This window comes from Polypterus senegalus, chromosome 16 (genome assembly GCF_016835505.1).
Source record: "Polypterus senegalus isolate Bchr_013 chromosome 16, ASM1683550v1, whole genome shotgun sequence".
Classification (NCBI taxonomy): domain Eukaryota; kingdom Metazoa; phylum Chordata; class Cladistia; order Polypteriformes; family Polypteridae; genus Polypterus; species Polypterus senegalus.
The window spans coordinates 83653331-83665916 of NC_053169.1; positions in this window are offsets into that span (position 1 = coordinate 83653331).

The window sequence follows — 12586 nt, forward strand, 5'->3', positions numbered from 1 at the left end:
TGCTTCAAAAAATCAATAATACCCATGCAGCAGAATAAGAAGAAGCATACAATTATTCAACTTAAAATTATCTATCGAGTGCATCTGTCTCATTTAAAATTGTCTAAAATGTTTCCCGGGTAAGTTCCAACCTGTGAACGCTGCAATTGAGTTCCAGCCTCACTGAGCCACATGTTTTGGGCCTGCACCAAATTAACATCATTCTGGACAAAAAAATTTAAATGCCTTTCAGACAGCCTTGGTGTCACAATCCCCCCTAACCCATTAACAGCTGTGTTTGGTGGGCTCACAGAGGGGCTTTAAATGGAGAAGGACAAACAAACTGCCTGTACTACACTACTGGCACGTAGACTTATCTTGCTCAACTGGAAGAATCCAAACTCACCTCTTTTAAGTCAGTGGGTAGCTCATGTTATATATTATCTAAAATTGGAAAAAATCAAGTTCTCACTTAGAGGATCTGTACAAAACTTTTTCAAAACCTGTCAGGATCTTACAGACAGACCTCAGTATGTGCGTCTTGGGAACTGCAGGTCTGACATTGTGTTCAGCAATACAGAGGCGCCGCAGGGGACTGTACTTTCTCCGGTCCTGTTCAGCCAACATACATCAGACTTCCAATATGACTCGGAGTCCTGCCACGTGCAAAAGTTCGCTGACAACACTGGGCTGCATCAGGAGTGGTGTAGGGGGAGGAGTACAGGAAGCTAATCAAGGACTTTGTTAAATGGTGCGACTCAAACCACTTACACCTGAACACCAGCAAAACCAAGGAGCTGGTGGTGGATTTTAGGAGGACCAGGCCCCTCATGGACCCTGTGATCATCAGAGGAAACTGTGTGCAGAGGGTACAGACCTATAAACACCTGGGAGTGCAGCTGGATGATAAATTGGACTGGACTGCCAATACTGATGCTCTGTGCAAGAGAGCTCAGAGCCGACTATACTTCCTTAGAAGGCTGGCGTCCTTCAACATCTGCAATAAGATGCTGCAGATTTTCTATCAGACGGTTGTGGTGAGCGCCCTCTTCTACGCGGTGGTGTGCTGGGGAGGCCGCATAAAGAAGAAGGACTTCTCCAGAAAGAGGAGCAGCTTCAGCGACAGACTGCTGTCACCATCCTGCTCCACTGACAGACTGAGGAGACCCCACACTATGCAGCTCTTCAATTCCACCCGGGGGGGTAAACGTTAACATTATTCAAAGTTATTGTCTGTTATATCTTCATTGTTATCACTCTTTAATTTAATATTGTTCTTTATCAGTATGCTGCTGCTGCAGTATGTGAATTTCATTTTGGGATTAATAAAGTATCTATCTATCTATCTATCTATCTATCTATCTATCTATCTATCTATCTATCTATATATTATATAGTGCCTTCTATCTATCTATCTATCTATCTATCTATCTATCTATCTATCTATCTATCTATCTATCTATCTATCTATCTATCTATCTATCTATCATATAGTGCCTTACATCTATCTATCTATCTATCTATCTATCTATCTATCTATCTATCTATCTATCTATCTATCTATCTATTGTAGAAGACAGGCCCCGGACACAGACAAACAGACACCATATGTCCAAAACACACACATTTTATTTAACAAAGGTCCTGCACACAACACAGTGCTCCAACACAGTATTCAGTCCTTTTCCGTTTCGCCGCCTTTACTCCTTTCTTCCCAAGCTTCATCCTCCTCCTCCCGACTCTGGCTTCTGAATGGAGTGAGATGGCCTCCTTTATAATGCACCTGGAATTGCTCCAGGTGTCTCTTGATGAACATCCAGGTCTGGCAGAAGTGCTGCATCGGAACTCGGCTCCTCTTCTGGTAGAAGTGCTGCATGTCCAGACTCTGGAGCTGTCCAGGTGCCCCTTGGCGGTGGCCACGGACACCCACCGGGTTGAGCTTCCGTGGTCCCGATGTAAACCAAGGGGGCTGCCCTCTCGTGTCCCGGGGGAAGTGCTCCTGGTAGTATGCCCATTCCCCTGGTCTTCTCTTGAAAAGGGTGTCCCGTCCGGGCGGGATCCCTGGCCATCCATCACACTATCTACATTTATTTATTTATTTACATATTTTTACTATTATTAAAGTGCTACTCTGCTGACCTAGTTCTCTTTCTCATGGATGGGGATCGATTTGTTTCAAACCAGTTTTGTTAAACTTGACTTGCATGTATTTAATGTTTTTTGAATTTAATAAAATAAAATATATTAAAAAAAAAATAAGGACAAACAGAGACATTTTGTAAAGTAAAAAGAGGTGTTCCATAGGACAAGCAGAATTGCTCCTAAGAACTGTTGTTCCAGAACTATAATGGATGGCCGTAGTGCATTGTTCTTTATGAACCAAAGAGTATGTCAGATATCCACTTGAATTGTGAATGACGTGGGCTTCTAATAAAATCACTCCATAATTTAGGGGATTTAACATTAAATAGACTCTTACATTTAACCAAACAGATCTAGGGATTATACACATACAGCATCTTCATCCAGTTTTCAGTAGCTTCTGAATCAAGTTAACTAGTATATTCTCAAAATGTACTGTTACCATCTATAGAGGTGCTGCCTTATGGATCTAGGGTCTTGGGTCCTGGCCATGTTGAATTCAGTATCCAATGTGTAATCTGGTTTTCATCAGATGTTACAAAGATGTGTGTGTTAGGACATGTGACCCTTCTAAATTGGCCATGTGTGTGTGATTGGGCCACGTGCCACACTTGCTCCTTATTGGATACAGTTTACAATACAATACAATTTATTTTAGAATAGCTCACAGTCACACAAGAAGTGCCGCAATGGGCTTTCTTTTGACAGCCCCCCAGCATTGACTGGATAAAACCTTGGGAAAGGCAGTTCAAACAGTGACCCCTTTCCAGTGTTGCAGATGGCTGGGGGGACGACCCGGCCGGGATGCCTTGGAGAGCCCTGAACGTAAGCACTTCCGCCACACCAGGAAGTGCTGGGGGGAAGAGGAGCAGGGACACCCGGAGTACTTCTGGGGATACAGCCGGCACTTCTGCCACACGGGGGCGTGTCGGCGGCAGATTGCCGGGAAGCACCTGGAGCACATTCGGTCTGGATAAAAGGGGCCGCCTCCCTTCATTCGAGGCTGGAGTCGGGAGGAGAAGGAGACAAGGTCTGGAAGGAGACATGGAGGCGGCCTGAAGAGTGAAGGTATTGTGTGGTGTTGGCCAAGACTTTGGGGACTCTAGGGGTTTGTGAGCACTGAACTGTGTAAATATTAGGGGAAATAAATGTGTGTTTGGTGACAACATGATGCCTGCCTGTCTGTGTCCAGGTCTTAGTCCACACCAGGTATGTGGGACATGCAGTGGGTGTCAAAAAGAAGGGAGTCAATACAATACAATACAATACACAGAACAAAACACAAGTAATCCATCCATCCATCCATTATCTTAACTACAGGGTCACGGGGGTCTGCTGGAGCCAATCCCAGCCAACACAGGGCGCAAGGCAAGAAGCAAACCCCGGGCAGGGGTTAATAATTATCTTTCCCAATTTTTGTGTTTGAAGCCATTTCAGTTGCAGCTTAACTGGGCCTCTACTCTTAAGGAGATGCCATGTGGCCTCACCCGTATTCAGCTAAATGCATGTCTTCTTCAAATGGATGATGAGCCACATCTTAGTGAGGACGTTTGGATTTGACTAGACTAGTGAAGATAGAGGTTTGATTTTGGGAGTGTGTTATAGACAATAGCATGAATATGCATGTTTATAATTTTAAAAATGCAAGTTTAGAGGGGGATATTATAATCATGGATGGCTTTAATTACCCAAATATGAAATGGGCTTGTCAAACAAGAAGTTTTTAGACATAATCAGTGACAGTTTTTTAGCACAGCATATTAAAGTACAAGTATCAAATCGTGCTTGCGAAAATTTCACAAGAATAAAAGCGTTAATGAAATGATGATGAGGGAGAGAAGAACATCACATGTTACAGTAAGGAAGGAGATTATTTTAATAAGTAGTGACTTGTGACATGACTCAATATTAGAATAGTCACATAATTAGTATGGGATGTTATTATAGTCATTTACAACAGCATGAATATTTACAATATGAAGTGTAACATAAACAGGTTAACAGAACATATTGAATAAGAAGGGAAATGCAGGGCACATGTGAGTCAGTATGTGTAATGTAGTATACTGTGTCGGAGATGGCTGGGGTGGCGACCCGGCGGGGACGTCTAGGAAGACCGGAGGAGGGCTTACGCCTTCCCCAAACCATGTGGGGGCGACCACCCTGGTTCCTTTAGGGGCCACGGGCACAGAGCTTTGAAGCTCCACCCTGTATGGGCCCGTGGTCACCGCCAGGGCGTGTCCCAATGCCTTTGAAACCCTGGACCTCAGCACTTCTGCCACACCCGGAAGTGCTGTGGGAAAGAAGAGAGGGGGCACCCAGAGTGCCTCCGGGGATACAGCCAGCACTTCCGCCACATGGGGGCGTGTCCGTGGAAGATTTCTGGAACCCACCTGGAGCACATCCAGGTGCTATAAAAGAGGCCGCCTCCCTTCAGACAAGGGCGAGAGTCGGGAGCAGAGTGGACTGAGCTGGAGAGGAGAGAAGAGAAGAGAAGGAGGCTGTCTGAAGAAAGGCATTGTGTGGCCAGGACTTTGGGGACTTGTGGGGTTCGTGGAGCACTTTGGACATTGCATATAGTGTAAATAAACGTGTGGTGGGAAAAATGACTGTGTCTGCACTCCACAACTGATGTCTATAATAATTGTCGGAAAAACGCAATTTGCTACATAAATGTTATTGTCAGTGAAAATATTCCTCTGCGTGTAACCTGCAAGTACCCGTATGTTTAACCCAGGTTTCGATGTAACTCTGGAAAATGTAGTGTACAAGTGGCCATGGGTAAAAGCAGGGCCTGGCAAATTAACTGACGTTATTAAACGTTTGTCGTTGTGACTTGGCGATAGTCATACAATATGCTAAATGAACGGGGAATTGCCTATGCCATAATATAAAGGAAATATCTTATTTTAAGTGTTTATGGAATCCCTGTAGTTTTTCTGTCGTAATGTTTCTTGTTGTCTGACAGTTTGCCGCTGCTCTTCAGTAAGGTTGTGTGTGTAATTCGTTTTTTGTTCACTGTCTAAGTACAAGACTTACTGCCGCTGATCTTCAGATAATGTCGCTCTGTGTTTGTCATACGTTGTCTTTGTTGTTCTAAGGCATCTCGGTCTGGCTGGTGACGTCGATGTTTCTGCTTCTGTGCAGTGGTGTGAGTATGAAGGCTGGCGAGACCGTTTCTGTTGCTCGCAGCTAGGCTGTATGAGCCTTTTCATTTTATCAAAAGGCTTACGTTGAAGTAAAGAAAAGAGGAGGTTTAAAATGGTAGTGTCATAATGTAGTTTCGGTCAGTAACAAAGTATGCACTGAATAAACAGTCAAATACCACAGTCGATAACTGATCACACTGAAGACTTGAAGATAAACCTAAGAGCAAAACTCTGTCGGGAACACAGATTCCTTACTTTTGTAGTGTGGAGGGATATAGTAGTCTGTGGTAGGCTGGCGCCCTGCCCGGGGTTTGTTTCCTGCCTTGCACCCTGTGTTGGCTGGGATTGGCTCCCCCGTGACCCTGTAGTTAGGATATAGCGTGTTAGATAATGGATGGATGAATGGATATAGTAGTCTTGGCAACCGTTGTTTATATCGAGAACGAATGGACTCAAGCGAAATCATATAAAGACTGAGAAAGGAAGGCAGTCCAAATGTAATACTTTGTAACAATCCTGATAAAATGCAGGGGGTAGAAGTGAAGGAGCCACCAGGATCTAGTGACCATAACATAAAGGTTCACTGACAAAAGCGCGCTAGACATACAGTATCCATCCATCCATCCATTTTCTAACCCGCTGAATCCAAATACAGGGTCACGGGGGTCTGCTGGAGCCAATCCCAGCCAACACAGGGCACAAGGCAGGAACTAATCCTGGGCAGGGTGCCAACCCACCGCAGGACACACACAAACACACCCACACACCAAGCACACACTAGGGCCAATGTAGAATCGCCAATCCACCTAACTTGCATGTCTTTGGATTGTGGGAGGAAACCGGAGCGCCCGGAGGAAACCCACGCAGACACGGGAGAACATGCAAACTCCACGCAGGGAGGACCCGGGAAGCGAACCCGGGTCTCCTAACTGCGAGGCAGCAGCGCTACCACTGCGCCACCGTGCCGCCCCGACATACAGTATGAGCGAAGACAAAACCGCGACGGACAAACTCGCGCCGACAAACTCGCTAACTGGTTTTCGACAAATGTGCGCCGTCAAAATCGCGAGAGAGGCCAAGAGAGTGGGACGGGTATGTACACATTATGTGCTAGGTTATAACTGTATTCAAAGATGCTAATTGCACTGAGTTTCGTTCCTCCGGAAGATGTTGGGTCCGCTTTCGATGAACTGAGCGAGAGTAGACCCGACAATCTCCAGAATGTTTATGATTACTGGGAGGACAATTACGTTGGTCGATTGAGATGCAATCGATGAGCCAACCTGTTGTTTCCTATCACCATGTGGAACATGCGAGAACGTGTTGCTGATGGCCTGCCGCGAACAAATAACTCAGTCGAGCGTTGGCATAACGCGTCGTATACAAAGCAGAATTACCAGCAGTCAGGCAGCCAGCAAGTCTAAATACGCTCAACTATCAAGAAGTCTTGCTGCAATTCTTCCTACATATGCAGGGCGTGATCTTAAGGACTATCTGCGAGCCTTGTCTAATAATATTGACTCCTAAAATAAAAATTATTATATATGCTTTAAACTAGTAATTCGTATTTAATGAAACTTTTGCGATTTTGTCGGCGCAATTTTAACGCCGCGTTTTAATGGGTGCTATTTTGTCGGCGCTCATATGTCTATCGCACAAATGTCGGGTCACTTAACATAAAATATCTGAAGTTGTTTTGATAGAATCTACATTCAAAAATTGAAATTTTGTTTAACTTTAATAGGCCAAATTTTGATCAGATGTGCCAAAGTCTGAGCAAATTGGATATTTGTATATATTACATGTTACGTGTTATCTACTGTATATTGCATTGTTCAACTATATCTGTAATTGTGTAATTCTAATAAGTGTGAAAACTGAGAATGAACAAATATGAATTCATACTTTTAGCTCCTATTAGACTGTCAGCTCTTCTGATCTTTATTGCAGTTGATTTACACTGTCTTAAGCCAGCTAAACCAGCTTGTTTAAATTTTAAAGCCAGAATAAAGTAAAGTAAGACCAAAATAAAACAGCAGGGAGACTAAATGGTAGGGGACACCAAATATGATGAGCATTGGATGACACTTACTGTATGGTGAGTAGGTGTACAAAGAATTTCAAACTGGTTGTACTGATAATTTGGGGTTTCTGGAGTAGTCTTTCACTTGGAGAATATAGAATCCCAAGACGGAGAGAGGAAAGGTGTCCGGACCAAAGTGAAGTCAAGTTAAAGCAAACCCATATGTCCCGATTGCAGATTCCATTTGTTGGTAGGAGAAGAAAGTCATGCTAGGAAAATCAAAACTGTCCTGTAAAGGGTTAAAAGTCATGAGCCCCAGGCTATCAAACAGATCCTCAAGCAAGCTAAATCTCTCTGCTAGAAGAGAAAGTGGAGAAGATAGGGCAGATTCTACGAAGAACAACAGAGGTTGTTGGGAAGGTGGGCATTGCCATGACCAAATTGTATTAAGGTCAGTTCTAGTATTAGAAATTCCAATACAACTTACAATTTCCAGGGATGAATGTTGGGGTTCAAGTTCCAGCAGAGATCAAGGTTTGGGTTGCTTGGGAAGTAAAGAGTTAGAAATTGTAGATTTCTAAATGAAACCTCCAAAAATAACACCAGGGATGCCTAGAGAGCCTAGACTGATGTCCACAAATGCATCTACTCTGACAGAAAGCTGTTAACAAAAAAGATAATTATTCAGAAGTTGAGGTATTGAATTTCCACTTTGGAGCAAAGGATAGAAGTGGTGAAATTCGCGATCAGGCAAAGCTGATTAAGCGAACAAGGTGTCTAAAACTGATGAAGTGCGGGAGTGCGAAATGACAATGCAATCAATATTGGACTGCACACTGTGACGAGAAGAGAAGAATAAGAATAAAGTGGCTGAAGGGTGCAGCAACTGGAAAGAATCAATCAGATTGGTCTGAAGTAAATTATCATAAAGAGAATGTAGAATGAGGGCATGCCTGCTAAAAGGAGAGGGGGCTTAGTCTAATAGTGGATTCCTCAAAGCACTGAAGTCAGTTCCACTAGGGGCTCGATGTTAGGGAATTTAAACAAATGGCTGGTAAGGCAAAGGCAGAGGGTGTGGAAATATGGAATATACTGTAGTTGTAAATAGAGATGTATGACCTCCTAGCTGTATGTTCAAAGGGGCAATCAACCCAGATCATCACCATTCAATTAGAAATCGTTAACCTGCAGGATTCATGCAAATAGAACAGGAATGCCATTCTTTTTAGAATGAAAATAGAAGAAAGCCGCCAACTCATAATGTAAGTTATTGCAACAGTGTACATCAGCAGCCAGCAAGTGAGTTGTTTGCCTGCCTATGGTGAAGTCATCCCTGATGGAGGATGGCAGGAATCATGGGAAAGAGGGACCCTTTCATCGGATTGGCTGGCCCAGCACTGTTTCAGCCATGGAATGGCCAAATGGGGGAGGCAGCTGGTTCACCGACAAAAGCGCGATAGACATGTGAGCGCCGACAAAATCGCGAGAGAGGCCAAGAGAGTGGGATGTGTACGTGCGCATTATGTACACATTATGTGCTAGGTTATAACTGTTATAACTGCTGATGGCATGCCGCAAACAAATAACTCAGTCGAGCGTTGGCATAACGCGTCGTATACAAAGCAGAATTACCAGCAGTCAGGCAGCCAGCAAGTCTAAATACGCTCAACTATCAAGACGTCTTGCTGCAATTCTTCCTACATATGCAGGGCGTGATCTTAAGGACTATCTGCGTGCCGTGTCTCATAATATTAACTTCTAAAATAAACATTATTATATATGCTTTAAACCAGTAATTCATATTTAATGAAACTTTCGTGATTTTGTCGGTGCGATTTTGACGCCGTGTTTTAATCTGCGCTATTTTGTCAGCGCGCATATGTCTATCGCGCTAATGTCGGGTCACAGAGGCAGCTTGATGGATGAGGTCTCCAGGACTCTACAAATATCCAAAACTTATTATGTGATATCATCTACTGTTAAATTCTCCTCCGTACTTCTAAAATTTTTATTTTTATGCTGTATTGAGGATTTGTTTTGTTCTGTGTATTGAATTGTATTCACCCCCTTCTTTTGACACCCACTGCACGCCCAGTCTACCTGAAAAGGGGTCTCTCTTTGAACTGCCTTTCCCAAGGTTTCTTCCATTTTTCCCTACAAAGTTTTTTTTTGGGAGTTTTTCCTTGTCTTCTCAGAGAGTCAAGGCTGGGGGGCTGTCAAGAGGCAGGGCCTGTTAAAGCCCATTGCGGCACTTCCTGTGTGATTTTGGGCTATACAAAAATAAACTGTATTGTATTGTATTCCCGAATTAAAACCAGATTGACATGGTGATGATAAAGATCCAGCATGTAAAATCACAAATTACTTGAATTTGCGTTTCAAGTTTGAGGTGTGGCATAGTGGTTAAGGCTTTGGACTTCAAACCCTGACATTGTGGGATCACATCCTGCTTTGGACACTGAATGACTATTAGCAGCAAGTCACTTCACCTGCCTAAGCTTCAATTGGATACACTGAAGTCTCCAAATCCAATTTTATTTGTCACATACAAATTGTACATACAATACAATATGCAATACAATTCTTAGTTGCTCAACTGTAATGACTGTGCATTTATGAAGAATATAACAAGACAATATCAACATTACATGACTTTATAAATATCATCCATCCATCCATCCATTTTCTAACCCGCTGAATCTGAACACAGGGTCACGGGAGTCTGCTGGAGCCAATCCCAGCCAACACAGGGCACAAGGCAGGAACCAATCCCGGGCAGGGTGCCAGCCCACCGCAGGACACACACTAACACACCCACACACCAAGCACACACTAGGGCCAATTTAGAATCACCAATCCACCTAACCTGCATGTCTTTGGACCGTGGGAGGAAACCGAAGCGCCCGGAGGAAACCATAGAGAACATGCAAATTCCACTTTTATAAATATCAGAAAAAATTAAAAGAATTATTAATATGTGATAAATAATAACTTACATAACTTAATGTAACAGAGTTAACAAGTTGGCATCATGTATTTCTAGACACTTCCGTTACTCAGGATGCGAATGAACTGTAGGAAAGTCTTTTGGCAACAGTACCATTTACCTGACTGCAGCACAGAAAAGAGGCCACTGTTGTAATGGCTTGTATCATGGAAAAATCGTCTTTGCTATGGTGTGACATTGCTTGGTGTAGATGTCCTGGAAGATTGAGAATGCATATATAGTGATGTGTTCGGCTGACCGTATCACTCCTTACAGAGCTTTGCAGTCCTGCAGTTTCCAAACCAAACAGCAATACTTCTTGTTGGGATACTTTTGATGGTGGATAAATAGAAGGTCTTATAATAATCAGATCACTAGTCACTTAAGAAATATAGCAAAAGTTAGACCTCTTATACCATTGAAAGATGCTGAAAAATTAGTTCACACTTTTGTTTTCAGTCGACTAGATTACTGTAACACACTCCTCTCAGGACTACCCAAAAAACTCATCAATCGATTGCAACAAGTGCAGAATGCTGCTGACAGAATCTTAACTAAGAAAAGAAAATCCGAGCACATCACCCCAGTCCTGATGTCACTACACTGGTTACCTGTGCCATTTAGAATTGACTTTAAAATGCTGCTTATGGTTTACAAAGCCTTAAATAATCTCGCTCCATCTTATATTTCGGAATGTCTGATACTTTACACTCCAAATCGTAATCTTAGATCTTCAAATGAGTGTCTGCTTAGAATTCCAAGAGCTAAACGTGAGGCGACCTTCTGCTGTTATGCACCTAAAATTTGGAATAGCTTACCGATAGAATTTTGCCAGACTAATACAGCTGAGCACCATAACTTTAACATGGCTTTTTCATAGCCACATTTTAGTGTAACCCTGATATTCTGTATATACATTTAATTATCATTTTTGTTTGGCTCCAAAATACGTACTAACCCCTACTTTCTCTGCTGTTCTTTTTCTGGTTTTCTGTGGTGTCGATCTGCGTCACCACCACCTAATCAAAGCACCGTGATGTCCCGACACTGAGGGATTGAAGGCCAGAGGTCCACATGACTAACATCATCAAGTTCAATACCTTGAGGACTGATTGAGGTCATTTATGTTAGGTAGAATGCCTAGAGGGGGCTGGGTGGTCTTGTGGCCTCTGAACCCCTTCAGATTTCATTTTTTTTTTTGTCCAGCCGTCTGGAGTTTTTTTGTTTGTTTGTTTTTTCTGTCCTCCCTGGCCATCGGACCTTACTTTATTCTTTGTTAATGAGTATTGGCCAATTTTACTTTTATATTTTGTCTTTTTTGTAAAGCACTTTGAGCTACATCATTTGTATGAAAACGTGCAATAGAAATAAATGTTGTTGTTGTTGTTCTTTAGTAACTGGGTGGGCAGCCTGAAATCCCTGAGGCATATGAGGTGGCAAAGACATTGTTGGGCCTGCTTTACCAAGATATTGGTTTATTTGGACCAGGTTCGGTCTTCTATGACGTGGACATCTATGTATCTGAAAGTGTAATTAATTATATCTCAAATGTTATAAGCCACCTTGGATTAAGACTGGGTGAAAGGACATGTAAAGTAAAAACTGGCATATAGCAATGCAGTGATCTCAGGCACCCACACAGACCCATGCCCACATTTTCCTCTTTTTTGTCCCTAAATTTCAACATCAATTAAACTACGAACAACAAGCAGCAGCAGCCCCTCTTCAACTGGCAAAATACAAAAAAAGAGCCCATCATAATGTTTGACACTCAATCCTCATCCCTGAAATTAGGCACAAACAAAAACCTTAAGGACATGCAGGAGCCTTCAAACCAGCAACAAGTAAACTGAGCGAATGTCCCCAGATGAACACATCTGCATATAAATGGTTTCTAACACTAAAAATAGGCAGCGGTCTCAAAAGAATGTAAAAGTCACAATCTAGGAGAACATGTCAGACAATGATAACATTATTTGGCAACTCAAATAACCTGAAGGAAACGGGTTTGTGTTATATATGAGCATACTATATTGCGTGTTTAACATTTGGAATGTTCACTTCAATTTGTCCTTTGCCTTGACAGTCACTTGCCGTGTAACCTACAAGAGAAACTCTGAGCCCTGATCTCCAGCCCTTATAACCCAAAGGATGGAAAACAAGCAGATGAAGAGACTGGCAAGAGCTGAAGGCAAATCTGTTATGTTTTGGTCAGGGTTCCTTCCCTGGCCTCTTGTTGGTCTTTGAATTAGTTTGGTTATTTCTGTTAATATCATGTTTATTTGTCATTTATTTGATATGTTCAAT